Consider the following 25,602-nt stretch of genomic DNA (forward strand, 5'->3'; position numbering starts at 1 on the left):
GAAGACAGGAAACACACATGACAATATATCTCTGAATACAGTTCAGAATATTTGGCCAAGGAAACATTTCTGGTTGGTCTCAGGGAAGGTAAAACAGTTAGGAAGGGAGACTTTTAAAACAGGGTTGAGTGAAGTAGCACCATGTTAAAGAGCAACTAATGGGCATGGAGTGCCTCACACGTTTGACAATGAGCTTATACATTTGAAGTCGGAATTTTACATACTCTTAGGTTGGAGTCATTACAACTCGTTTTTCAACCACTCCACAAATTTCTTGTTAACAAACTATAGTTTTGGCAAGTCGGTTAGCACATCTACTTTGTGCATGACACAAGTCATTTTTCCAACAATTGTTTACAAACAGATTCTTTCACTTATAACTTATAACTGTATCACAATTCCAGTGGGTCAGAAGTTTACATACACTAAGTTGACTGTGCCTTTAAAAAGCTTGTAAAATTCCAGAAAATGATATCATTTCTTTAGAAGCCTCTGATAGGCTAACTGACATCATTTGAGTCAATTGGAGGTGTACCTGTAGATGTATTTCAAGAACTACCTTCAAACTCATTGCCTCTTTGCTTGACATCATGGGAAAATCAAAAGAAATCAGCCAAGACCTCAGTTTTTTTTTTGAGACCTCCACAAGTCGGGTTCATCCTTGGGAGCAATTTCCAAACGCCTGAAGGTACCACGTTCATCTGTACAAACAAAAGTACACAAGAATTAACACCATGGGACCACGCAGCCATTATACCACTCAGGAAGGAGACGCCTTCTGTCTCCTAGAGATGAATGTACTTTGGTGCGAAAAGTGGAAATCAATCCCAGAACAACAGCAAAGGACCTTGTGGAGATGCTGGAGGATACAGGTACAAACGTATCTATTTCCACAGTAAAACGAGTCCTGTATCGACATAACCTGAAAGGCCGCTCAGCAAGGAAGAAGCCACTGCTCCAAAACCACCATTAAAAAAGTCAGACTACGGTTTGCAACTGCACATGGGGACAGAGATCGTACTTTTTGGAGAAATGTCCTCTGATGAAACAAAAATAGAACAGTTTGGCCATAATGACCATCGTTATGTTTGGAGGAAAAAGGGGGAAGCTTGCAAGTTGAAGAACACCATCCCAACCGTGAAGCACGAGGGTGGCAGTATAATGTTGTGGGGGTGCTTCGCTGCAGGAGGAACTGGTGCACTTCACTGGATATATTGAAGCAACATCTCAAGACATCAGTCAGGAAGTTAAAGCTTGGTCGCAAATGGGTCTTCCAAATGGACAATGACCCCAAGCATACTTCCAAAGTTGTGGCAAAATGGCTCAAGGACAACAAAGTCAAGGTATTGGAGTGGCCATCACAAATCCCTGACCTCAATCCAATAGAACATTTGTAGACAGAACTGAAAAAGCTTGTGCAAGCAAGGAGGCCTACACACCTGACTCAGTTAAACCAGCTCTGTCAGGAGGAATGGGCCAAAATTCACCCAACTTATTGTGGGAAGCTMGTGGAAGGCTACCTGAAGCGTTTGACCCAAGTTAAACAATTTAAAGGCAATGCTACCAAATACTAATTGAATGTATGTAAACTTCTGACCCACTGGGAATGTCATGAAAGAAATAAAAGCTGAAATACATCATACTCTACTATTATTCTGACATTTCACATTCTTAAAATAAAGTGGTGATCCTAACTGACCTAAGACAGGGAATTTTTACTAGGATTAGATGTCAGGAAATGTGAATAACTGAGTTTAATGTATTTGGCTAAGGTGTATGTAAACTTCTGACTTCAACTAAATGTACATTTCTCAATTATGCGGTTTGCATCTAATTCTTGTATAAAATTAATGAGTTAAGATGAAACTGTGTGTGAAATGATGTAATATGATGTTAAACCTTTAATGTGAAAGAATTGTATTCCCTTTAAAGTTTAACTAAGTAATTGGCCCACCCCCGTGAGCACAGACATGATCTGGCGTCATGGAATCACCCTTTTCTGCTGTTACGAATAAAAAACCCTCCTGAGGAAATCCTCTTCAGACCACGTGTACCTCGATGGACACCGAGGGGGCACAGGTTGAGTTTAGACCACAAAAACCTCAGTATGAGCTTAGGTTACAATGGTTGTTGAATTCCTAACCATACCATGTGGAGAATTGGCTACACGGGTGGAAATGGTTAAACTCGGAGACTATCGAGCCCGACAGAACAAGAGAAAATCTTAGATACTAATTACTAGTCTGCAGCTAGAACATATGTCAATCTGGGATGCGAAGACCGACAACCGCCGAAACATCTATTCTATGAGATAATTTCTGAATGGTACTCTGAAGTACACATTCTAAACACGAAATACTTTCGATCTTCAGGGAGGCAGAGAGAGAGACGATGATTAACTGACTCTCCAACAGAAGGACTGACGATTCCAACAGAGATCACGATGACACACTGGCCGTAAATATATACACTGCTCAAAAAAATAAAGGGAACACTTAAACAACACAATGTAACTCCAAGTCAATCACACTTCTGTGAAATCAAACTGTCCACTTAGGAAGKAACACTGATTGACAATAAATGTCACATGTTGTTGTGCAAATGGAATAGACAAKAGGTGGAAATTATAGGCAATTAGRAAGACACCCCCAATAAAGGAGTGYTTCTGCAGGTGGTGACCACAGACCACTTCTCAGTTCCTATGCTTCCTGGCTGATGTTTTGGTCACTTTTGAATGCTGGCGGTGCTRTCACTCTAGTGGTAGCATGAGACGGAGTCTACAACCCACACAAGTGGCTCAGGTAGTGCAGCTCATCCAGGATGGCACATCAATGCGAGCTGTGGCAAGAAGGTTTGCTGTGTCTGTCAGCGTAGTGTCCAGAGCATGGAGGCTCTACCAGGAGACAGGCCAGTACATCAGGAGATGTGGAGGAGGCCGTAGGAGGGCAACAACCCAGCAGCAGGACCGCTACCTCCGCCTTTGAGCAGGAGGAGCACTGCCAGAGCCCTGCAAAATGACCTCCAGCAGGCCACAAATGTGCACAGACATGTGTCTGCTCAAACGGTCAGAAACAGACTCCATGAGGGTGGTATGAGGGCCCGACGTCCACAGGTGGGGGTTGTGCTTACAGCCCAACACCGTGCAGGACGTTTGGCATTTGCCAGAGAACACCAAGATTGGCAAATTCGCCACTGGCGCCCTGTGCTCTTCACAGATGAAAGCAGGTTCACACTGAGCACGTGACAGACGTGACASAGTCTGGAGACGCCGTGGAGAACSTTCTGCTBCCTGCAACATCCTCCAGCATGAACGGTTTGGCGGTGGGTCAGTCATGGTGTGGGGTGGCATTTCTTTGGGGGGCCGCACAGCCCTCCATGTGCTCGCCAGAGGTAGCCTGACTGCCATTAGGTACCGAGATGAGATCCTCAGACCCCTTGTGAGACCATATGCTGGTGCGGTTGGCCCTGGGTTCCTCCTAATGCAAGACAATGCTAGACCTCATGTGGCTGGAGTGTGTTAGCAGTTCCTGCAAGAGGAAGGCATTGATGCTATGGACTGGCCCGCCCGTTCCCCAGACCTGAATCCAATTGAGCACATCTGGGACATCATGTCTCGCTCCATCCACCAACGCCACGTTGCACCACAGACTGTCCAGGAGTTGGCGGATGCTTTAGTCCAGGTCTGGGAGGAGATGCCTCAGGAGACCATCCGCCACCTCATCAGGAGCATGCCCAGGCATTGTAGGGAGGTCATACAGTCACGTGGAGGCCACACACACTACTGAGCCTCATTTTGACTTGTTTTAAGGACATTACATCAAAGTTGGATCAGCCTGTAGTGTGGTTTTCCACTTTAATTTTGAGTGTGACTCCAAATCGAGACCTCCATGGGTWGATAKATTTGYTTTCCATTGATCATTTTTGTGTGATTTTGTTGTCTGCACATTCAACTATGTAAAGAAAAAAGTATTTAATACGAATATTTCATTCATTCCGATCTAGGATGTGTTATTATAGTGTTCCCTTTATTTTTTTGAGCAGTGTATATTGATTGCAATTATTCCCGAATGAGTGAGCGTTCATGTGCAAAGGATTAGCATTTCAATTAATATAATTATCAACTGTGTAGTGACTCATTTTGTCTTTCCCGCCATTCTCAGTCCACACCCACTTCCCTTTGTCCACCAAGCCGTCATATCGGCTTAGCCCACTAGGGAACCTCCCATATCATTTCCTTGTAACTATAACCGTTGTTTGTTTATGCATTTCTGTGATTATTTAGTCAGTTAGTAAATAAATGATTAAGACAATTGGTGTATGGATGATTCATTGTAAAGGCTGGGTTCGTGCAGGTAACCAACAATTTACGACGTTTGGAATGAGACTAACGTGAGGTAAAGAATAATTCATTAATTAGAAGAATAATTGATCAGATATTAAAATATCTTGAAGAGTTATATTAGGAAAATTATAACTTTGTAATCTGAAGATTTCCCCTGGTGCCCCAACATCCTAGTTAATTACATTTACATGATTAGTTTAATCACATAATAATAATTACAGAGAATTGATTTGATAAAATAACAGTCTTCAATTTAATGATGCCAAAGACATGACACCTCAAGGGTGATTAATAATAATTGGCACAGGTTTCTACTTTTCCTGTTATGTGTTGTTGGCTATGTGTGTTTTGCGTTGCTGTGAAGAAGAGAGACCATGGGGTGGCACATCTGTGGCTAGGTTTCCATACAATTGGCCAAATAAAATATTATATTTTTTTCACCAGAGATGTTTCAATCAAATTGACTTGTTGCGGATAAAAGTCTGTTTGTGATGACATAGTGCACGTAAGAATACATTTGCTGTTAAATTCCCATGTACCTAATAAAAATTACAAGTTTAATGGGTTTCRATTGCATTGAACTCTACTGAGGGTTTTGTCACAAAATAATTGTGTTATATAGTGAATGTGCCCACTCTGGTATTGGCACGTGTGCTCGAGGTAACAGCTCACAGATACTCACAGGCAAAAGAGCCAGATTATTTTAATGTCAAACGGCAGCCAATCATCATGTCACCAGAATAAGACCCTRYATATTTATTGGAAAGGAGAATCAAGCTCATCACCTTGTACTTTCACCACCTTGTGAAGTTCATCATAACTTATTTTATCTGTAGCCTAATAAACGGCATTCTTTCCCGAGTCGTAACACACGTCATCACGTGATTGCAAGTATACTTTGATATTTGCGCATAAAAGCATTTCCACCACCATTTATCACATAACTAATTTTACAGACACAAAAATATTTTTAAATGTGTTTCCATCAGGCCTGTCATGACATTTTTTATCCAACATGTACGTTACTCGCATAAAAACGTTGAATGGAGACCTGGCTTGTGACACAAAATACAGCATTTTATTCAGCAAATTCTCCATTGGCACATAAGTAAATTTGATTTACATGAGTTAACTGTAAATTACATACTTATTATTTCATTGTCAAGACAATGGCAACACAAAACCTACATTTTTTATTGTTTATGTCTGACCCATATATCACAGTCATAGGGTTAGCTATGTGCTCAATCATAAATAGTATATAGGCTATAATCTATACATTACCAGGGGTGACAACTGTTGTCCCTCATCATACAATCACACATAAATCCAAATAGGCATTTGTCAATCATATAACATACTAACATATACATTATATATATACATTATATATTCATATACTATATTTATATGTGAAAATCACTGTACACAATTACTTGATTCAGTGCTTGGTTATGGGGATAATTTAAGACACTATTGATAAGGGTTCACCACTTGGGTAAAATCAGGTTTAGTAAGGAGAGGTTAGGTGCATAATGGATAGAAAATAAGTACTCGTGCTTTCAGTGCTATTTTTATTTTTGTATATCTTTAAAAAATAATTTTGACAACAACATCAACAGTGCAATGCAAAGACAACACAAATGGCCGCTCCCATTAGTGGGTGCTCTGGTCAGTGGGTGCTCTAGTCAGTGGGTGCACTTGACCCCAGCCCAAAGGGATTTTCCAAGGGTGGGYYGTACCAAGACCCGCCTGACACCCGGGCGAGCATGGAAGCAAACACACCCATAACCACCAGGTATTTTAGTGCAATTACATGAGAGAATGAAAACAATTTTCAAGACGTGTGCTCTTTAAAAATAATAATAATAATATAAACACTACCGTTCAAAAGTTTGGGTTCACTTATAAATGTCCTTGTTTTTTAAAGAAAAGCTCATTTTTTGTCTCAGACTGGCCAATAAAAAMAAAAGATTAAGATGGGCAAAAGAACACAGACACTGGACAGAGGAACTCTGCCTAGAAGGCCAGCATCCCGGAGTCGCCTCTTCACTGTTGACGTTGAGACTGGTGTTTTGCGGGTACTATTTAATGAAGCTGCCAGTTGAGGACTTGTGAGGCGTCTGTTTCTCAAACTAGACTCTCTAATGTACTTGTCCTCTTGCTCAGTTGTGCACCGAGGCCTCCCACTCCTCTTTCTATTCTGGTTAGAGCCAGTTTGCGCTGTTCTGTGAAGGCAGTAGTACACAGCGTTTCTTGGAAATTTCTCACATGGAATAGCCTTAATTTCTCAGAACAAGAATAGACTGACGAGTTTCAGAAGAAAGTTCTTTGTTTCTGGACATTTTGAGCCTGTAATCGAACCCGTAATTGCTGATGCCCCAGATACTCAATTAGTCTAAAGAAGGACAGTTTTGTTGCTTTTTTAATCAGAACAAACAGTTTTCAGCTGTACTAACATAATTGCGAAAGGGTTTTCTAATGATCAATTAGCCTTTTAAAATGATCAACTTGGATTAGCTAACACAACGTGCCATTGGAACACAGGAGTGATGGTTGCTGATAATGGGCCTCAGTATGCCTATGTAGATATTCCATWAAAAAAATCTGCTGTTTCCAGCTACATTCCAGTCATTTACAACATTAACAATGTCTACACTGTATTTCTGATCAATTTGATGTTATTTTAAAGGACAATTCTTTTTGCTTTTCTTTCAAAAACAAGGACATTTCTAAGTGACCACAAACTTTTGAACAGTAGTGTATATGTGCAACATGATTACACGGCACATTTATATCAATATCACTTACTAGGAATTATTCACAACAGTGTGTCAGTTTAGTGCAAACATATACCCAGTAAACATGTCCACATTGGCAAGATGTGGGCCCAATGGGGGCAAAAATATTGGCCTCATGTAGGCTGCCAATATTAGGCCAATGCTCCTTTGCTCATCGTCTCAACGTTGGCCCCAAAGGCATTTGTGCAGAGTGGGCAGCCCATATCTGGTAAAGGCAGCACTCACGTTGCCTGAAATAAGCCCATCTTTTACCAGGAAACATGCCCACATTGGCATGATGTGGAAACAATGCGGAGAGGAAGTTTTCACCACTATTTCAATGTCCTTTCTTGTCCTAGAGAGGAAATGCATGTTTAGATTCCACCTCCGAAGAATGACGAAGGCGACTTATACATATTCACAAATTGGGTGTGGGAATTTCCACTTAGAGTTTAATACAGCTAATATGTTATCTGTATTCAAAAGATTAGCCAGCTGGCTCTATGACTGGTTCTGGAGCTGGATTTGTCATACGCATAGATTTTGGGAAAACTTTTCCACAGATCGCTCGCTCGGATGCTTTCTCCGGTTCGATACATTTCATCCAATTCACAAGAGGCTGAAGTTATGAAACACAGAGAGACAAAAGACAAATAATTGTGTATGTATTTTTCTTTTTTCCTTGGTACATTTTTTGGGGAAGCCTGGATTCTCTTGGCATCAATGAATACATGCTACTGGCTTGGTGTGGACTGGCCTGTGTTGGGCTGACGTGGGATTGCTGTGGGCTAGTCCATGTTGGGCTGGTGTGGGCCTGGTGTGGGCTAGCCCGTTCCCACCTTGCCAACCGAATACCCACATGGGGCCAATAGAGGGATGTTTGCTGGGTACATTTTTCTTTTTCTTTGATTTTGAATTGTCATTTTCTCTTTTGCATGGATGATTGTTTCAGACAGAGAAATAGAACAATTAGAACAGAATCAGGAATCACTTTATTCCTTCTGAACAATAATATAAATGGAACACGCAACAATTTCAACGATTTTACTGAGTTTCAGTTCATATAAGGAAATCAGTTAATTGAAATAAATGAATTAGGCCCTAAATCTATGACTTCACATGACTGGAAATACAGATATGCATCTGTTGGTCACAGACACTTAAAAAAAAGGTAGGGGCGTGGATTAGAAAACCAGTCAGTAACTAGTGTGACCACCATTTGCCTCATGCAGTGCAACATCTCCTTCGCGTAGAGTTGATCAGGCTGTAGAATGTTGTTCCACTGATTGTCCATGGCTGTGCGAAGTTGCTGAATATTGGCGGGAACTGGAGAAAACTGTCGTACATGTAGATCCAGAGCATCCCAAACATGCTCAATGGGTGACATGCCTGGTGAGTATGCAAGCAATTGGAAGAACAAGGTGCACATGAAATGATCATGCTGTTTAATCAGCTTCTTGATATGCCACAGCTGTCAGGTGGATAGATTATCTTGGCAAAGGAGAAATGCTCAGTAACAGGGATGTAAACAAATTTGAGCACAACATTTTAGAGAAATAATATTTTTGTGTGTATCGTTCTGGGACCTTATTTCTTGCTAATGAAACATGGGACCAACACTTTACATGTTGCATTTATATATTTGCATTTATATACTTAGTGATGTTGAATTGAATCTATGCCTTACAGTTATGTTTGGTATTGAATGCAGTTTAGTTGCTGACAAGGACCCATGTCAGAACCACTCATAGAATTTTGATCAGTGTTCAGGAAACAACCACACAGACAGCTGAATATGAAAGGACCGTTACCCACTAGGCAGAGCACAGCTTTGCCTGGGCCTAAAACTTCCACTGTAGTGTGTGTACCGAATCATCCATCTTGAGCCATTTCTCTTCTTTCATCCTCTTCCTCAGGTTGGAGGGGCCTTCTCTCTCTTGTTATTTCTCTCCACCCATCCCTAATGTACTGCCCTTCATACCTCCATCCCATTTGAACTGAGAAAGTGGAAAAAAGAGAAACAGTTCCAACCACAAAATGAGAAACAACAGAGTGAGAAACAAATTAACACACATTTCAATTCACAACAGCCTCCCTCACCTGTTTTATCTCTCTCTCATCCCACGTCTCTCACCTAGTGTCCCTGTTAGAAAGACAGGAGGGGCTGGTGACACACACAGGTTCTCTTTCTAACACACACACACAACACAACACACACACACACACACACCCACACACACACCACACACACACACACACACCACACACACACATCACACACACCACAACACACCACACACACACACACACACACACACACCACACACAACACACACACAGAGAGACAAAACTTACTGCTGCAGAGTGACTCAATTTATCAAAACGGAACTTCAAGTTGGATCTAGGAGAACTCTTATTCTTTAACTCTAGATTGAAAAGAGAAACAAAACAAGCATTTACAAACAAACATTTCCTCTGTTGTAATAACTAAGAAATATTTAAGTATGATTATTAAAAGCACAGGAAGCTGTTGTCGTGGTTACCTGTGGGGCTGCGACACATAATGACAGGGGTCCCTGAACTCTGACCTTCAACAGTGAGGGAGGGGCTGTGAACAGAAGGGAACACTGAGGGTGCCAGGGTGTTCTAGAGAAAGACATGGGGAGGGATGGAGAGATGTAGAGAAAGGATAAAGTGAGAAATACACTACACATACACACATTCTCATTCTCTTTGAAGCACGCACATTCACTCAAACAAACAGGTCCCACTCACAGGGTCAGTGTCGGTGGCCTCTCCCTCTCCTGCTGCACTGCTGAAGCTACTTGTACTAGATGAGGAGCATGAAACGTTAGTCCTACTGGCACTGCACTCATTCAACTTTACACTGATGGGCCTAGGGGGGGTGTAAGAGAGACGTTAGTCCTACTGCGCCCCTTTAACTTTACCCTGCTGGGCCGAGAGAGAGAGAGAGAGAGAGAGAGAGAGAGAGAGAGAGAGAGAGAGAGAGAGAGAGAGATCCAATTTGGGGCAAACACACGCACACACCTTTCCTTAAGGGAGGCCTCTGGAGAGCTGGGGTTAGAGAGGGTCTCTGACCTCACTTCCTGCGTGGGGTGGCCAGTATCAAAGCTTCTCTGGTCACTATGGAGACTGTAAAGGACAAAAGCGGCACTATCATGTACTAAATATTTTTTATCTTAATTGATTTAACAGAGTCCCATTGAAACCAAGGTCTCTTTTGCTAGAGAGCCCTGCGTCGTACAATTACATAACAAATTTCAAATAGGAAATACATCAGAAATACAAACACAAACAAAAAAACAGTAATGAAAAACTATTCCAGTCCTCAATGAACACTCTGAACTGCCCGAAAGGCACCAACACATTCATTACATCTATAGATGTGATCTACATCCATAGTTTCTGTGTGTCTGTGTCCTACCTGCGATGATTGTGGTTATGTCTCTCTGTCTGACTGTCTATACTGAGCAGACGAGGGAAAAGACCAGAGCGACGTTTCACTGGAGACTTAACATTAGTTGCCTGAGAGAGAGGAGTACGGAAGAAGTAGGGAAAAGAAAGCAGAATGGGTGAGAAGTTGTAACAGCATTTTATCAACTATAAGACTCACTGTCCCCCTGTCCTCGCCTTTTTAACCACCTATCATCCCCACTCCCCCCTACTCTCTCCCACCTCCTGACCCCTGCCTTCACTTCTAACCCCCCCTCCCCTCACATCAGAGCTGCTGTGGAGCAGAACTCCTCCACTCAGACTGGTGGACAGGCCACCTCCTCCACCCTTTGCCATCATCTCCATGGAGACACTCCTTCCTCGCATCGCCCTCTGAGAGAGAGAGAGAAAATGTTTTCTTGTTCACTCATTAATGAATGCCTTTTTGAGTTAAAATATGTGGAGGTAGGAGAGAGGGAAACATGAAAAGAGAGAGATAGTTGTGTGTGTGTGTGTGTGTGTCTGACCTTGATGGACTCCAGCAGTCCTCCGTGGCCGTGTCCATTCTCCGCCCGCTCCTCCTCGGGGCCGATGCCCACTCCCAGCATGTGCTGGGTGTGTCTGTGCAGCTCGTCATGGAGACCGTCGAGCAGGGCCGCCCGCGTCCGCTCCTACACACACGCAAGTAATATAAACCCCATAAAATGCACTTAAATATGTTATACATTTGACCTGAGGTAAAATCTTGACCTTGTGGTCTTTGACTTGAGAGACCATTCAAGACCACATAAACACAGTTTTGGCTTGGGTCTGGGGTTGTCCTCCTAGGTTTAGGTGGGTCTGAGACTCCCTCTGTAGTACGCAATGTGCTTACCATACAATATAATCATTAAAATAACTTATTTATTACCCACCTCCAGCCTGGCGAATCTGTCACTCTTGTAGCAGGCATTCTCTGCATTGATCAACTTAGTAAGAAGATACTCTCTAAACTCTGGACCCTGGAAGGAGAGAGAGGGCGAGAGAAGAAAAAACAGACAAATGTAACAAATGGGCTCAAAGCCCAGAGCAATTATTCATGAATAGGTAAAAGCTGAAATCTATTTGAATTCTTTCAGAATAGACAATGTTTCCTAAATCTCTTCAGGCTGCTCTCACCTTTTTAAACACTGCTGGACTGGGGAGGGGCGGGCCAAATGAAGGTACACCCTCTCGGGCCGTGACTGACACCTGTCAATCATAACCATAATGACCAGAGTTGTCGTCATGTGCGTGTGTATGTTAGGTTAGAGAAAGGGTAGACAACTTGATTCAGCCATGGGCTGATTTTTGTCGGAGAAGATGGTCGGGGAGCCAGAACATAATTATAATAAACTGTACAATGCAAATTGACCAAAACTTAGACCAAAAAGAAATTGTATTTGAAAATAAAAATAATTTCATACAATCACGTCTCTTTTTTTATTTGTGGGAATACTTGGGAACAGATTTCCAAAATTATACAAATGTTTTGTTGAATTCCTGGTGATTTTACAAAACACCCCCCCCACCAAAAAAAATCTACGTTATTATATATTTTTTTACAAAAACATATTTTGGGTGCCCAAAAATATTACTTGCGGTGTTGCCGACCCCTGGGTTAGAGTGTGTGTGTTTGTTCAGTACCTTGTAGGTGGTTTGTTGGGTACAGGGGTTGTCCACCTGCACCAGTATGAAGGCATGGAGGAAGTTTGAGGCAATCATGTCTGCTACGAAGGGTGTGGCCTCTTCCTGGAACACCACTCCTACGATGTCATTTCCTATGTGTCGCTTCCTCTGGAGCTGTGGGGGCGGGGTTACTTTCTATTTCATCAAAAGTTACGAACCAATGTTTTGGTAGCAAGCTACTACCTTTGTCAGGGTTTCTTTCAAATACTTATTTCGATGTATCACATGTGGGGGTTAGCTAGGAACTCCTACTCTCTCAGAAGTACCTCAGAAGTACCTGGCGCTTGCAACGCCAGGGTTGTGGGTTCATTCCCCACGGGGGGACCAGGATGAATGTGTATGAACATTCCAATTTGTAAGTCGCTCTGGATAAGAGCGTCTGCTAAATGACTTAAAATGTAAAAAAAAAAAATGTAAATGTAAAAGTGTCTGTTGGAGACCGGTGACCCTCACTTCCATTAAAGGAGCCACTCTCCCGCCCTCTGGTTATTCTCACTTCTCTTTGTCACAAAGAGTGTCGCTCACCATTCTAGCTCTCCTAATATTGACTGGATACCCGTTGCCTGCTTAATCTTCTCACATGCAAACCGCGAAGGATATTGCTGCCAAGCGTAGGTCTTCAGACCCTGTCGAGAGGACGTAGGTGTTTTTTTGTGGAGCAAAACTTTTTTGTGCAAGATACTACGCTGTGTACAGACCCCCCTGCGCACTCAATGTCATCAAGATACATAGAGTTTCCTTGTAGGCCTATATGGCGGGGAAGCTGTGAAGCGAGCTGTAAGCCTATTTCCTGTTTCTGAGTCTTTTATTAAAGAATGTGAAACAATATAGTCTGTTAGCTGCTTTTTATTAAGTCATGTAGCTGTTTTTTATATGGCCTAAAGTAAATGTGTTCACATGGGCAGAATATTATCTATAGGCTGTAGTATACCTGAAATAGTCATGTAGCTGTTTTTATATGGCCTAAAGTAAATGTGTTCACATGGGCAGAATATTATCCATAGGCTATAGTATACCTGCATTTTGATCAGTTATGAAAATAAAACAGTTAATGTGGAAAAAATGATTTTGATATTAGAGACAAAATATTATCTTTGTCACATGACCATATAAATCAAAACATTGTGATTTTAGAGAGACAATGTAAAAATAATCTATGATTAAGGGGACTACAGTGAATCTGTTACTGGGCTCTCACCATCATCATTAGGCTATTCACATAATTAAAATGAATTCAAGTCACATGCACAATGCTCCAGGAGAAAAAAAGTGTTCTGATTGTATAACATTTAAAAATGTTGCTTGGAAAACACAACTCTCCTGTTGTCATAGATGGAGAGAGGATGTTCTCAGCTTTCTGTACGTCTACTTTTTATTTCTCAACTCAAATGTTGAGCTTAATATCAACTATTTTACAGAGAAGATAATGCGCATTGGTCATTACGAGTGCATAGGACTAATAGGGCGGTAGGATACATTTAACAGTTTTTTTTACATTAAATGTTCTGTTAGATTAAAACAATTCCATATGTTAGCATGATGGAGAAAATGTTAATGGGCTGGTACCACCAACTGAAAAACGATGTCTGAAATTGTTAGTCTGGAGCCTGCTACAAGGGGAATGTCCTCTGTATGGACAAGTTTTAATATTGTAGTGGACAAAGATGAGAAGAACATTGATTCGGCCAAATGCAGGCTACTGTGCAACTCGCTATTCAGGTAGGATGCAATTTTGGAACTTTTATTTATTTATTTGTTAATATTTTTAAATCACTTGTTTTATAATTATTGTTATTGTATATCATTGCTATTTTTGTAGGCCTATTTATTAACCTATTTAATCTAGTTATTTAAATATGCATAAAGTGTTTTGCTTCATTCTGTTGAGACATTTTTGTTGGTTAAATTAAGTTTGATCTGTCTTTTTAATTGTGCTCCATATTTAGATTAAGATTGGTTATAAGTAGGGGAGACTGGGGATGGTTGTAACATGGGATAGTTGTAACACTCAATATTTCTAATCAGGAACAAGCTTGAATCATGTGACTCACTGTTCACATGCTCAATTTAGTCCTCAACCCTCATGTGAAGAAGTAAGACCCTGTGATAGGCTTTGATAGATTTTGAGGTAAGAAAGAAAATGTTTTGACCAAACTTTTGTGAAGGCATCATCTGCTTTGTAGTTAGATTCACTAAACATGTGAGGTTAATAACCAGTGTGTATATACAGTATACACTGAGTATAAAAAAATGAAGAACACCTGCTCTTTCCATGACATAGACTGACCAGGTGAATAAAGGTGAAATCCTACATCACAGCCACTGACAAAGCATATGCCTGCAATCCTTACATTGTAGCACAGCAGGAGAGAGTGGCTTCAGCACTGTACTGTAGCAATTCAGAGATCGATTTATAGCCATTAATCTAAAATAATTTAAAACAAAAACACTTTGTCATATACAGACAATATTAATATGAAATGAAAGGCTAGTTCCTAGTGAGTTCAGGAAGCCAAGCTAGAGCTATGTGAAACATTCATAGTGGTAGCGGCAGACATTTTATAATATTTGGAATGCATAAAAATCATTCACTTGAGTTTTTGTCCTCAAAAGTGACTGCACCTGTCACACCCTGATCTGTTTCACCTGTCTTTGTGCTTGACTCCACCCCATTCGAGGTGTCGCCCATCTTACTCATTATCCCCAGTGTATTTATACCTGTGTTCTCTGTTTGTCTGTTGCCAGTTCATCTTGTCTTGTCAAGCTTACCAGCGTGCTTTTCCGTGCGCCTGCTTTCCTAGTCTCTGTTTTTTTAGTCCTCCCGGTTCCGACCCGTTCTGCCTGCCCTGACACTGAGCCCTCCTGCCTGACCATTCAGCCTGTCTTGACCTCGAGCCTGCCTACCCCCACTGTACCTTTCGGACTCTGACCTGATTAATGAACTTCTGTCTGTCCCCGACCTGCCCATTGCCTGCCCCTTGTATTTCAATAAATATCAGAGACTCAAACCATCTGCCTCCGGTGTCTGCATCTGGGTCTCGCCCTGTCTCATTATAACACCTCAGCAATTTATAACTATTTTTGAGATTAAGTTGAGATTTGAACCTCCGACAGTTGAATTTGAGTTGAGGAAGAATGCTTTAGGACTGTATAGAGGAAAAACCCAGACTGTCTGAGCAAGGCGTAGCTCAAGATTTGAACTTGMATGGGGGGGGGGGGGGGSCGAAGAAAGATACCGAGAACAGTTAGACTGTGTTTGAACCCACCTGGCAGGAACTGAGAAAACTTAGGAGGACAGAGAGGATTTCTCAATGTTTCCCTAATCTTGGGGGAATGAAACTGCCGGCTTGGTAGTGATAAACAGTGGATACAACTCACCTACTGTTCGTGTGTATGTATGTGCGTATGATATCTACTGTTTGTGGGGAAGTATGTGCGCCGCTATAAAATGGATGTCTTTGTATTGTGGACTTCAGAGCGCTCTCGTGAATAAACATGTGACTATTGTAGGCTGGGCCTCTGTCTGTTTTCATTTCAACCAGTATTTTAGAAATTCTGGGTTGCAGACTGAGTAGTTAATTGAAGTTCAGTTTATGAACACTCCCTTTTCCATGGTCCTATGCTCCTTGCAGGATATTAAGGTCATTTTTCCGCTTTCTCGGCCTGCCGAGGCACCGACAGTGGCCGTCAGAATACCCATACTGGGCTCCCCTGATTTAAATAAAAGTACCAAAAAAAGTATAATACTTGTTTCGATGTATCGATGTATCATAGGATTTGGCCAACTCCTGTATCATAAAACATGCTCTTTGAAGCCAGGGTATTCCCAACATCAGCAACCCTCAGATGTTCCATAAGTAAGAAGTACTTACCGAGAAAGTGTAGAGACACATTGAGTACTATTTAAACAATTTCACATACTATACAACTGTTAGTATAGCATGTGGAATTTTGAAAATAGTATTCTAAATGTGTCATCGAATGTGCGATTTCATTGACTCCCGCCATTTGTTCATTTTGGTACAGCGCGTCAATTATTCTGATTGTCAGCTGCTGTCAAAGTTCAGAAAAGAGGAGTGAATTCTACTAGATAAAACACAGAAATGAGTATGCAGTTTAAGTATGTAGTATGCTAGAATGGGTATTCTAGCATACTAGAAGCCGGGGACTTTAATGCAGGGAAACTTAAATCCGTTTAACCACATTTCTATCAGCATGTTAAATGTACAACCAGAGGGAAAAAAACTCTGGACCACCTCTACTGCACACACAGAGACTCATACAAAGCTCTCCCTCGCCCTCCATTTTGCAAATCTGACCATAATTATATCCTCCTGCTTACGAGTCAAAATCTAAGCAGGAAGCACTAATGACTAGATCAATACAAAAGTGTTCAGATGAAGCAGATGCTAAGCTACAGGACTGTTTCGCTAGCACGGACTAGAATATGTTCCGGGATTCCTCCGATGGCATTGAGGAGTACACCACATCAGTCATTGGCTTCATCAAGAAGTGCATCGATGATGTTGTCCGCACAGTGACCGTACGTACATACCCCAACCAGAAGACATGGATTACAGGCAACATCCGCACTGAGCTAAAGGCTAGAGCTGCCGCTTCCAAGGAGAGGGACTCGAACCCGGAAGCTTATAAGAAACCCCGCTATACCCTCCGGCGAACCATCAAAAAGGGAATAACGTCAATACATCGTACTACACCGGCTCTGATGCTCGTCGGATGTGGCAGGGCTTGCAAAGGGAAGCACAGCTACAAGACTACAAAGGGAAGCACAGCCGAGAGTTGCCAGTGACACGAGCCTACCAGATGAGCTAAACTATTTCTATGCTCGCTTCGAGGCAAATAACACTGAAACATGCATGAGAGCACCAGCTCTTCCGGAAGACTGTGTGATCACTCTCTTCGCAGCCGATGTGAGTAAACAGGTCAACATTCACAAGTCTGCAGGGCCAGACGGATTACCAGGACGTGTACTGCGAGCATGCGCTGACCAACTGGCAAGTGACTTCACTGACATTTTCAACCTCTCCCTGTCCGAGTCTGTAATACCAACATGTTTTAAGCAGACCACCATGGTGCCTGTGCCCAAGAACACTAAGGTAACCTGCCTAAATTACTACTGACCCGTAGCACTCACGTCTGTAGCCATGAAGTGCTTTGAAAGGCTGGTCATGGCTCACATCAACACCATCATCCCAGAAACCCTAGACCCACTCCAATTTGCAAACTGCCCCAACAGATCCACAGATGATGCAATCTCTATTGCACTCCAAACTTCCCTTTCCCACCTGGACAAAAGGAACACCTATGTGAGAATGCTATTCATTGACTACAGCTCAGCGTTCAACACCATAGTGCCCTCAAAGTTCATCAATAAGCTAAGGATCCTGGGACTAAACACCTCCCTCTGCAACTGGATCCTGGACATCCTGACAGGCTGCCCCCAGGTGGTAAGGGAAGGTAACAACATATCCGCCACTTTGAGCCTCAACACAGGGTCCCCTCAGGAGTGCGTGCTCAGTCCCCTCCTGTACTCCCTGTTCACTCATGACTGCACGGCCAGGCATGACTCCAACACCATCATTAAGTTTGCCGATGACACAACAGTGGTAGGCCTGAACACCGACAACAACGAGACAGCCTATAGGGAGGAGGTCAGAGACCTTTCCTTGTGGTGCCAGGACAACAACCTCTCCCTTAACGTGATCACGACAAAGATATGATTGTGGACTACAGGAAAAAGAGGACCGAGCACGCCCCCATTCTCATCAACGGGGCTGCAGTGGAGCAGGTTGAGAGCTTCAAGTTCCTTGGTGTCCACATCACCAGCAAACTAACATGGTCCAAGCACACCAAGACAGTCGTGAAGAGGGCACGAGCATCCTGACTCGTTGCATCACTGCCTGGTATGGCAACTGCTCGGCCTCTGACCGCAAGCGGTATCGGAGTGCCAAGTCTAGATCCAAGAGGCTTCTAAACAGCTTCTATAGAATTGTAACGCTGCTGGGTTTTTCATGCTCAACAGTTTCCTGTGTGTATCACGAATTGTCCACCACCCAAAGGACATCAAGTCAACTTGACACCACTGTGTGAAGCACTTGAGTCTAGAGTTTTGCGGTATACCGTCCTTCTCATCCCGGGATTTACAGTATTACCGGCTTAGAACACAAGGGGGCGCCAAAAAAGCCCACAAAAAATCCCATTGGGCGTCTATTACCAGAATGCTAAAATTAGCACAAATTGAGAGTTTCCATGGAGGCTGCTAGCTAAATATGCTAAAGAGCGCAAAGACAGGCTCATAAGTTATACATGTATACAGTTGAAGTCGGAAGTTTACATACACCTTAGCCAGATACATTTAAACTCAGTTTTTCACAATTCCTGACATTTAATCCAAGTAAAAATTCCATGTCTTAGGTCAGTTAGGATCACCACTTTATTTTAAGAATGTGAAATGTCAGAATAATAGGAGAGAGAATGATTTATTTCAGCTTTTATTTCTTTCATCACATTCCCAGTGTGTCAGAAGTTTACATACACTCAATTAGTATTTGGTAGAATTGCCTTTAAATTGCTTAACTTGGGTCAAACGCTTCGGGTAGCCTTCCACAAGCTTCCCACAATAAGTTGGGTGAATTTTGGACAATTCCTCCTGACAGAGCTGGTMTAACTGAGTCAGGTTTTTAGTTCTCCTTGCGCGCACACGCTTTTTCAGTTCTGCCCACACATTTTCTGAAGGATTGAGGTCAGGGATTTGTGATGGCCACTCCAATACATTGACTTTGTTGTCCTTAAACAATTTTGACACAACTTGGAAGTATGTTTGGGGTCATTGTCCATTTGGAAGACCCATTTGCGACCAAGCTTTAACTTCCTGATTGATGTCTTGAGATGTTCCTTCAATATATCCACATAATTTTCCTGCCTCATGAAGCCATCTATTTTGTGAAGTGCACCAGTCCCTCCTGCAGCAAAGCACCCCCACAACATGATGCTGTCACCCTTGTGCTTCACGGTTGGGATGGTGTTCTTCGGCTTGCAAGCATCCCCCTTTTTCCTCCAAACATAATGATGGTCATTATGGCCAAACAGTTCTATTTTTGTTTCATCAGACCAGAGGACATTTCTCCAAAAAGTACGATCTTTGTCCCCATGTGCATTTGAAAACCGTAGTCTGGCTTTTTTTATGGCGGTTTTGGAGCAGTGGCTTCTTCCTTGCTGAGCGGCCTTTCAGGTTATGTCAATATAGGACTCGTTTTACTGTGAATATAGATACTTTTGTACCTGTTTCCTCCAGCATCTTTACAAGGTCCTTTGCTGTTGTTCTGGGATTGATTTGCACTTTTCGCACCAAAGTACGTTCATCTCTACGAGGGTCTCCTTCCTGAGCGGTATGGCGGCTGCGTGGTCCCATAGTGTTTATACTTGCATACTTTTGTTTGTACAGATGAACGTGGTACCGTCAGGCGTTTGGAAATTGCTCCCAAGGATGAACCAGACTTGTGGAGGTCTACAATTTTTTTCTGAGGTCTTGGCTGATTTCTTTTGATTTTCCCATGATGTCAAGCAAAGAGGCACTGAGTTGAAGGTAGGCCTTGAAATACATCCACAGGTACACCTCCAATTGACTCAAATGGTGTCAATTAGCCTATCAGAAGCTTCTAAAGCCCTGACAACATTTTCTGGAATTTTCCAAGCTGTTTCAAGGCACAGTCAACTTAGTGTATGTAAACTTCTGACCCACTGCAATTGTGATACAGTGAATTATAAGTGAAATAATCTGTCTGTAAACAATTGTTGGAAAAATTACTTGTGTCATGCACAAAGTAGATGTCCTAACCGACTTGCCAAAACTATAGTTTGTTAACAAGAAATTTGTGGAGTGGTTGAAAAACAAGTTTTAATGTCTCCAACCTAAGTGTATGTAAACTTCCAACTTCAACTGTAGGTAGGAGTCACCCAAATGTCAAATTTGCAAATAAACAAAGTTTTGACGCATGCTTGTCTTAAGGAAAAACAGTGCAGGCTCTGGAGCAGCATGTGTACATGCTGTGTCTATGTGGAGTCTGGATTTCCTAGAGCAACTGGCCGCCTGCTCTGCTCCGAGAAGATGGGGGAGGAGCAGACGGGCCGAGAACGGAGAAGAGAAAAAACGCAAGGAAATAAAAAGATAGCTGTGGCAGCTGTACAGGTAACTCATCCAAAGGGCTTTGACTTCTCAAACACAGCTAATACAATATCTGCCACCTTATTAATTCAGCCACTTACTTAGAATAACTAGCAAGTTAAACTTAGGGGTCACGTTAACGCAGAATTCTTTGCTTTCACGCAGATAAAATATATAAAACACAATAAGAAATAACTTGCTGTCTTTTGTAAACGCACAACTAAATGCTTCCTTTTGTGATTTCTGCTCGGCATTAGATTCATTTTGTGTTTCAGTTGCACTTCTCCACTCATGTGAATTTACAAATGGGCAATTTATGAGCAGAAGGCGTTCTGACTGATGTGTATGCTACTTTTCCCTTGTACTTTTCTTGGTGTAGCCAGCCTACTTTTGTCCAGTAAAATGCAAGATTAACTTTATGCAAAACATTAGGAAATGCAGCTGACCACGTTATTTCTATGATAAACAGAAACATGATGGCCAATCATCATTTTTGCAAAAAATACCTTGCTTTTTCGTTGGAAGCTCATTTACTTGTGTGGCTGCCAGCCAAATAGCGTTGCACTTGCAACTCAATATTAGAAAGGTGCTCTTAATGTTTTGTACGCTTAGTGTACACTCCCATAATAAAAAAAAAACTGGTACCGGCTACCTTCAGACGAGATTCTCATCTTTCCATTGAGTGGTCATATTAGACTGTAGGTCAAACCGTTCGGACTGTACAGACGTTTTGGTGAGAAGACCGATTTTCGGGATGTCTCATGTTCTGACAAACACCACTCTAGGTCTGCCACCTTTCACCACAGATGTGGAAGGCCACCATTGGCGGATGCGGTAAATTGAGATGCAGCCCATTCAATAGAACTGATATCGCTATCTTAAACAGACAGATTTTGATGGGAACTTTTTTATTATTATGCTAATTTCATTCATTTGGATGTTACCATGATTACGAATAGTTCTGAATAAATCATGAGTAATGATGAGTGAGAAAGTTACAGATGCACAAACTTCACTCAAACGCTTAGACCTGACAAGTAGGCCTAGTCCTTCACAGGACAGGCATTGCACAACACAATATACACAATTTCCTACACTGACATGTCAATGTATGCACAACATTTCAGTTATGAACAACATGCGAAAGTCCATCATTAACACAACTATTTGCTGCTCTTGCCATGGCAAAACATGCACTAACTAGAGGTGAGGGGAGGTGGAGTCCTGCAGCATATCCAAGTGCCCTGATTGGTTGAAGGAACATGGGGTGTTAAGGGTGATTGACAGGGCTGCCTATCAGGTTGAAAGGGCCTGCCTTTTCTACAGAGAGAGTAGGCGGTCCTAGCGAACCCCTACATGTGATACATCTCAGTCATATTATCAGAGAACCCGGGGTTATGCAAGTAACCATACGTTTTCAGGAAGGTGTGTGCCGTTACGTGTAGGATTTTAGGTGTGTGTGTGTGTGTGTGTACCTGTTGCATGTCTCCCTCTGTGTAGGGCAGCTTGGTAGAGATGTGGAACATGATCTCCTGTTCTCTGTAGTCTGTGTAGACCGACTGTGAACCTGTCTGACCATGACACACATCCAGACCACCACGGAACCTACAGGGACAGGGAGAGAACGAACAGGGGGTTAGGATTAGAGCCTGTGTTCCTAACTTCTCCTTTCTTTACCACTCACCGTCAACTCCCGTTCTCTCTCTCTTTCTCTTTCTTCCTCCCTCTACCACTCACTCTCCCCCACTCCCCCTTCCTATTATCTCTCTCTCTCTGTCTTTACCCCCTGTCTCTCTCTGTCTCTCTCTCTCTTTCTCTCTCTCACTCACTCTCTCTGTGTCTCTCTTCACCCCCCCCCTCTCAATTCAATTTCAATTCAAGGGCTTTATTGGAATGGGAAACATATGTTAGCAATACCAAAGCAAGTGAAGTAGATAATAAACAAAAGTGAAATAAACAATAAAAATGAACAGTAAACATTACACTCAGAGAAGTTCCAAAAGAATAAAGACATTAAAAATGTCATATTATGTCTATATACAGTGTTGTATTTAAAAATTGCACTGTTGGTAAGTAAGCATTTCACTGTAAGGTGAAATACCTGTTGTATTCGGCGCACGTGACAAATACACTTTCATTTGATTTGTAATGCTGTGTAAATAATTAAAGTACAAAAGGGAAAATAAATAAACAAATATGGGTTATATTTACAATGGTGTTTGTTCTTCACTGGTTGCCTTTTTCTTGTGGCAATAGGTCACACATCTTGCTGCTGTGATGGCACACTTTGGTATTTCACCCAGTAGATATGGGAGTTTATCAAAATTGGGTTTGTTTTCAAGTTATTTGTGGATCTGTGTAATCTGAGGGAAATATGTGTCTCTAATATGGTTATACATTTGGCAGGAGGTTAGGAAGTGCAGCTCAGTTTCCACCTCATTTTGTGGGCAGTGTGCACATAGCCTGTCTTCTCTTGAGAGCCAGGTCTGCCTACGATGGCCTTTCTCAATAGCAAGGCTGTGCTCACTGAGTCTGTACGTAATCAAAGTTTTCCTTAACTTTGGGTCAGACACAGTGGTCAGGTATTATGCCACTGTGTACTCACTGTTTAGGGCCAAAAAGCATTCTAGGTTCCCTTTATTTTGTTTGTTAATTCTTTCCAATGTGTCAAGTAATTATCTGTTTGTTTTCTTATGACTTGGTTGGGTCTAATTGTGTTGCTGTCCTGGGTCTCTGTGAGGTCTGTTTGTGTTTGTGAACAGAGCCCCAGGACCAGCTTGCTTAGGGACTCTTCTTCAGGTTCATCTCTCTATAGGTGATGGCTTCTCTCCCTCCCTTCTCCCCCCCCTCTCTCTCTCTCTGCCTCTCTCTCTCTTTACCCCGCCCACTCCCTCTCTCTCTCTGTCTGTCTCTATCTCTCTTTACCCCCCCTCCTACCCTTTAAAGTCCTGTAGGTCTACAGTCTCTCCCAGTAAACTGAGGAACTCAGTGAAGGCTGGTGTCTCCTCACTGTTTCTAAACAACTCCTCCTCCGAAACCTGACAGACATTGAGAAAAAGAGAATAGTGTTAGATTTATTTTTTGGGCTGTTATTAAAACCTAAACAGCATAGCTAAACTCCAGCACACACACAGAGCAAAACTCACCTGTCCAAACCTCTGGTAGATGACCCCAAACTTGAAGGTGGTGTTCACCTCATGTTCATCATAGCTCACTATAAGCTGAGAGGCCTGGTAAATACGCAGAGTAATCACTTAGAGCAGTGTTGTTGGTCATGGTGTGATATACTGCGTGTATTTCTGTGTATCTGAAGTTGAGCTCACCTTGGGATACAGAACTGGACTGAATCTGAGACCAACAGCATCCTCACACAGCAGCTGAACACACAAGTTATGAACACACCGAAACACACAACATTTAGTTAGGAAGATATGTACACCGTACATAGCTAGATCTTATCTCAATGAACCAAGATAATTAAACAATATTCATAGTTTGCCAATTCCTCCGGCAATATGGTGGTCCCCTGTGGTTTCTGTAGAAACTATGTAGTGGTTTGGTTACCTTGGCTAGTTGAGGGACACTAGGCAGCTCAGGAAGTTCTGCTAGAGAGATCCTATCATACATTGTTTTCATCCTAGACCTGACAGAGAGAGAGAGAGCGAGAGAGAGAGCGAGAGAGAGAGCGAGAGCGAGAGAGAGAAATAAAGAGAAAGAGAGATGCATTGTATGGCAACTGCTCAGCCTCCGACCGCAAGGCGCTACAGAGGGTAGTGCGTACGGCCCAGTACATCACTGGAGCCAAGCTCCCTGCCATCCAGGACCTCTATACCGGCGGTGTCAGAGGAAGGACCTAAAAATTGCCAAAGACTCCAGCCACCTTAGTAATAGACTGTTCTCTCGCATGGCAAGCGGTACTGGAGAGAAACGGCTTAACAGCTTCTAGCCCAAGCCATAAGACTGCTGAACAGCTAATAAAATGCTTACCCAGACTTTTTTTACGCTGCTGCTACTCGTTGTTTATTATCTATGCGTAGTCACTTTACCCCTGCCTACATGTACATATTACCTCAATTACCTCGACTAACCTGTACATTTACTCGGTACCGGTACCCCCTGTACATAATTCTTTTTACTTTAGTTTAATTTAGTAAATATTTTTCTTAACTCTTATTTTTCTTAAAACGGCATTGTTGGTTAGGGCTTGTAAGTAAGCATTTCACTGTATTCAGTGCATGTGACAAATACAACTTGATTTGAAATTGTGCATGTTTTTCTTACTCATGTTAAGTGTGAGCTGTCACAAACGGTGTGTAATGATCAGTTGTGTTAAGGAGTGTTGTGTTCTTACCTGAGGATGACATGTAGATACTCCTGACCCTTCGCTTCCTCGTGTTTCACAGACAGAACGAGGTTGCCATGACTACTGGCCATGCAGTAAAAATTCAAGTGGTCCTATCACATAAAGAGGGAATAGGACAACAGTTATAGGAGACAGACAGACAAGCACGAAAAAAATATAGGACAACATAAACAGTACATAACACTGAAAGAATAGGACAGTGTAAGTGTTTATACTCTACAGAGTCAGAGAGAACGGTTAGAATGTGATGCATTAACAGAAAGTATAAGACCCATAGGGCTCTGGTCAAAAGTAGTGCACATCAGTGCCTTCAGAGACTATTCACACCCCTAGACTTTTTAAAATGTATTACGTTTAAAAAAAAATGTCACTGGCCTACACACAGTAACACCGATGTGGAATTATGTTTTTCATAATTGTCTTGAGTCAATAAGTATTCAACTCCTTTTGTTATGGCAAGCCTACATACATTCAGGAGTAAAAATGTGCTTAACAAGTCACATAATAAGTTGCATGGACTCACTCCGTGTGCCATAATAGTGTTTAATAACATGCTTCTAAATGACTGTCTCATCTCTGTACCCCCACACATACAATTATTTGTAAGGTCTTTCAGTCAAGCAGTGAATATCAAACACAGCTTCAACCACAAAGACCAGGAAGGTTTTCCAATGGCTCACAAAAAAGGGCACCTATTGGTAGATGGATAAAAATAAGAAAGACATTGAATATCCCTTTAAGCATGGTGTAGTTATTAATTACACTTTGGATG

General features: G+C 42.1%; 1 pseudogene; it reads right to left on the reverse strand.

Moving 5' to 3' along the window:
- Positions 1 to 5,398: 5,398 nt before the first annotated feature.
- The window catches only part of LOC111950078 (rap1 GTPase-activating protein 2-like), a 73,182-nt pseudogene continuing 52,978 nt past the window's right edge, over positions 5,399 to 25,602 (reverse strand).

Source organism: Salvelinus sp. IW2-2015, linkage group LG23 (genome assembly GCF_002910315.2).
Source record: "Salvelinus sp. IW2-2015 linkage group LG23, ASM291031v2, whole genome shotgun sequence".
In the NCBI taxonomy this organism is placed as follows: domain Eukaryota; kingdom Metazoa; phylum Chordata; class Actinopteri; order Salmoniformes; family Salmonidae; genus Salvelinus; species Salvelinus sp. IW2-2015.